Source organism: Gymnoscopelus microlampas (assembly GCF_963454915.1).
Source record: "Gymnoscopelus microlampas genome assembly, chromosome: 15".
Lineage (NCBI taxonomy): Eukaryota > Metazoa > Chordata > Actinopteri > Myctophiformes > Myctophidae > Gymnoscopelus > Gymnoscopelus microlampas.
The window spans coordinates 37,337,772-37,342,771 of record NC_139952.1 but is presented as its reverse complement, the minus strand read 5'-3'; the positions used below and the strand labels follow the sequence as shown (position 1 = coordinate 37,342,771).

Below are 5,000 nucleotides of genomic sequence, written 5' to 3'. Positions count from 1 at the left end.
TTGGGAGGAACTGAAACGGTGTCAGAAAATAAAAAAAAGACAAGACAGGAGGAGGAGGAGACGGAGAGGAGAGGAGAGGAGAGGAGAGGAGAGGAGAGGAGAGGAGAGGAGAGGTTAAAGTTAGGGAGATGGAGGGAATTGGGTCAAGGGAGACTCTGAGAAGAAGAAAAAAAAGCGATTACAGAGGAGAAGAGATGAGATGGGGCCGCGGCCAAACAGAGTCCTGGGAGAGAGGAGAGGAGGAGAAAAGGAACGACAGAACGAGGTAGAGGACAAGTAGAAGAAGATAGGAGAGCAGATGAAAAACCAACAACAACAGTGTGTGGCCAGGAGAGGTGATAAAGACTGTAAAGTGTGTGTGTGTGTATGTGTGTGTGTGTGTGGGGGGGGGGGGGGGGTAGATGTGATGAGGTGAGGAGATGAGAAGAGGAGGGCAGGAAAGGAGGTCCATAAAGGTGATCTGTTTCACCTGCTCCACACACACAGATACACACACACACACACACACACACACACACACACACACACACACACTAACGACAGAGGAGGAAATAGAATGAGAGATAGAGGTACATTATATAGGAAGGAGATTGGGTGCAGGGGGGAGCAAAGGTGCGAGGGACAGGAAGAGAGGTGAGGAGACAGTTAAAGCACAGTGTGAGAAATGGGAGTGTAAAAAAAAAAAAGGACAAGAACAAGAGAGTGATGAAAGAGAGGAAGACTGATAGAAAACAGAGGGGAAGAGAGAGAGAAACACACACAGAGAGAGAGATAAGCAGAGAGGAGGAGATTAAAGAGCGACCCGGGACACCAGATGAAAACGAAACGAGAGAAAAAGAGAGGTATAGAGACAGATAAAGGGATGTAGAGAGAAAGAGAGAGAGAGAGAGAGAGAGAGATAAAGGGATGCGACGTAGAGAGAGGTATACAGACCGACAGAGGGATGAGAGAGAGAAAGAAAGTGAGAGCGAGAGAGAGGTATAAAGACAGAGACAGATAGAGAGATGAGAGAAGGCGAGACAGTAGAGGTATAGAACTAAAAGAGCGCAACCCGGGTCGATGAAACATGCATGAGTCTGCACCACTCAGTGTGTGTGTGTGTGTGTGTGTGTGTGTGTGTGTGTGTGTGTGTGTGTGTGTGTGTGTGTGTGTGTGTGTGTCGCTCTCAGTGCATGTGTAAAACTCTGTACGTGTCTGTGTAACTGCTTGCCTCTGTAAGTTGACTGGCTTCTCTCTCTCTCTGTGTGTGTGTGTGTGTGTGTGTGTGTGTGTGTGTGTGTGTGTGTGTGTGTGTGTGTGTGTGTGTGTGTGTGTGTGTGTGTGTGTGTGTGTGTGTTGTCCTCAGTTGACACAGTGATGTACGCAGCCAGGCATGAGCCGCTATAAGCCATGGAGATGGTTTGACAACAGACTTATATTCAACTGTATATAGGTCACTGCATTCCACACAACACACACAGTACATGTTTACCAAGCCTACTACAGTGAGGGGAAAGTTAATGCTAGTACACTTTGAAAACTTTACATTTAGCCTAAACTTTATATTTAATTTCATGCTGCTTTTTGGGTCAGGGAGAGAGAGAGAGAGAGAGAGAGAGAGAGAGAGAGAGCGAGAAAGGGAGAGAGAGAGAGAGAGAGAGGTTGGAGGTGGATTAAAAAATGGATTCAAACCCATACAGTTTGACTTATTCGGTACAAATCTTACCCCACTGAGCCAAAAGGCAGAATTTTCATTAATAATGCATTCATCTGAGGTGCCTATGCGGTGCAAATGTAGAATAAGCTCCAGGTAGATTTCCCAAATTATAATATAATAATAATGTAAAGTACTTAATTGACCTGGACTTAACAAGCGTAATAAATAAGGTACAATCTATACCAGGGGTCTTCAACGTTTTCAGGCCAAGGACCCCCTAGCTGAGAGAGAGATGAAGCAGGGACCCCCTCTATATTGTATAAAATTGTGTTTCAGATTTAACTTTTTTTGTTTACTTGGTCTGCTCTTCTTTTCCCTCTACACCTATATACACCTCTTTGCCAAAAATAGCCGATCTACAAGCCCACAACGCCTCGCAGCGCGAGGCGTTGTGGGCTTGTAGATCTGCTATTTTTGGCTAAAGTTCTCCTCAGAAAAGGGATGCTAGGGTTCAAGTGGTTAAAGGGGAAATCCATCCATTTTCAATATTTAACTATGTCATTAATATAGCATAAAGGAGTTGTGTGGAAATAAGAAAAAAGTTCCCCCCTTTCTGTGTTGCCTTGAACTGGAGGATTGATTGTGGGTTTAACATTGCAAATTACAACATGATGACTCATCATGTTGTAAAAATGGTAAAAATAAAAACCATATCACACAAAGATTTGGCAGACCCAGTATAGTAACTCTGAGGACCCGGACCCCCTGTTGAAGACCCCTGATCTATACTACTTAAAGTTCAGGTTAAGGCTGGGTGATAAGACAATTTTGATACAGTGCATTGCAAAAAAATATACGTCAATAACGATGACAAATGTCGGACATTAATACTCGATATTGATAGGTCTAAAAGCCTATTAAACAGCGGAAACAGATGCAACTGCCACTCAGACTGCGTTTTTTGACCTACATGTCAAAGTACACGGGCCATTTCCTACTTGTTGTTTACATTGAGCTACAGTACCAGCGGTCTCGGAGAGCGAGGGGAGGGGGGAAAGAGTGGAACAGATGGATATGAAACTAGTGTGAAAGGGTTATAGAAGACTTTATAACAAGACCCGATCCCCCCGAGCACAGTGGAGAAAGATGGGATTAAATTATTGGAACTGATTAAAGTTCCGGACTCCAGGCACAGACACTTTATGAAGTGTGCGTAGAAAGCTGGACATTCACTTTGTCTTTTAGTTCAGTGGTTCTCGACCTTTTCAGGCCGGGATCCCCCATAATAATCATATTTGAACTGGGGACCCCCCAAAATAATCATTATTTGACCCTATATTTGCCCCCACCCAAAATATCATATTTCAACAGGAGACCTCCAACCCTGACAAGCACTTGGAATTGAAGGAGTTGAGGCATTACATTTTGTTTGACTCGGTTCCAAAAATAAATAATGTAAAAATAGCAGATCTACAAGCTCACAATGCCTCACGTTGCCATGGATCGGCTATTTAAAACATTTTGACCTCTTTCTTAAATGATTTGACAATTTGGCCAATGTTTGACCAGTTTTTATAGTATAGTTTGTTGATTACTTTTGATGCAGTAAGGGTCTTTTTTTCTTTCCATTTTTTATTTTGTATCAAAAAGGTCTTAAAACTCCTTAAATTGTCATCTGGGGACCCCCCCCCACCAAATCATGTGGGGACCCCCCTGGGTGTCCTGACCCACAGGTTTAGAACCACTGTTTCGCAATCTCCAGCAATGTAGCCGTAGCGAGGGAGAGAGTATCTTCTCCCTCACCAGTCCACCTCTAGCCTTGAAGATTTAGATGAAACTGTAATCCATATACAGTAGTTTAACCCATTCAATCCGGGAAAGCATCCGTGTCATTTTAGATGTCTTTGGCTATTCAAAAGTCGCAGATCTACAAGCTCATACGAGCTTGTAGATCAGCTAATTTTTTTTTAAGCGTGAAAAAAAATGTTTATATATTTTTCAAAGTAAAGATTTTTTAACTCAAATCTTGCTTCTGGGGATTCTACAAATGTCTTCTAAATCCTAACAGTTTTTTGAAGAAACGTATGTCGCTATAATCAGTGGTTCTCAAACTTCTTTTCATGTGAAGGACCACGCAAAATTATATGTATTTAGCTGCGAACCCCCCCCCCCCCCCCCATCTCAAAATATGTTGTTTCAGGGACCCCCAGAAGCAAAGATTTGCACACATTTTCACAATTTTGTTTTCAAAAATAGCAGATGTACAAGCTCATAGTATGAGCTTGTATATCTGCTATTTTTGAATAGCCAAAGAAAGTGACACAGATGCGTTCCCGGATTGAATGGGTTAACTAATTCATTCTCAACCTTTAGACTTTCAAGGACTCACAGTTTGATATGCATTAGGCCAGTGGTTCTCAAAAATGTTTCAAGTCAAGGACCTTGAATTTATATCTATTTGGCCGTGGACCACCATCTGAAAACATTTTGTGCCAGGGAGCCCCTGAAGAGGAGACAAACACATTCAAAATGATTCAAAATATACTTTCAAGATAAAAAAAAAAGTTCAAAAATAGCAGATGTACAATCTCGCAGCGCGGTGAGCTGCGAGTGAGCCCACTTTGACAACCAGTGCATTAAGACCGCTGTCTATCGTAGATTCAAATCTACACTGCCACGCACAAATGTTTCTGCTCAATCTACATTGTAGAATCCTCAGTGTTAATTTAACCCATTAGACCTGAGGCGATTCTTAAAAATGTTTTCTAAATCCTAACAGTTTTTTTGAAAAAAATCTGGAAAATATTTTTTCAATATTTTTCAAAAATAGCAGATCTACAAGCTCATAGCGCGGCACTCGGTGCCGCGCTATGAGCTTGTATATCTGCTATTTTTGAATAGCCAAAGAAATCTAAAGTGACACAGATGCGTTCCAGGTCTTAAATGGGTTAACTCTTTGAGTGTGTACAAATTGAGCCAAATGGATGGACCCTTATGGCATTTGGAACCTTACTGTATGAGTCCACTTCCATTTGTACACTCTAAAGAGTTACGGACCTGTAAGGGTTCATTTAGTTCACAATTATCAGTCATTTAGCTGGGGGTCAAAGTATCCTACCACTAAGTTTTCCATTTGTCTGAGTATCCAAGTGCACTCACACAGTAAAAATCATTTGTTCATTCGAGTGTTCATTCAAAGCTTCACAATGCAACTTTCTTTCATGAATAAAATGTAACGTTGTCCGATCTGTATGGTAGAGTATGTTAATACAATATATAACTCAGACACCGACACAGGATCAGACACCAACTTTGACCTGATGGTCAAGATAAAATGTATCCCCCCGAGCAAGCGGGCAGGCTC

General features: G+C 42.0%; 1 protein-coding gene across 5 annotated transcripts in view; it reads right to left on the bottom strand.

Annotated features, from left to right (window-relative positions):
• Positions 1–5,000, bottom strand: part of LOC311062080 (zinc fingers and homeoboxes protein 2-like) — a 518,056-nt gene that overhangs the window by 421,526 nt on the left and 91,530 nt on the right. The window lies entirely within an intron of this gene.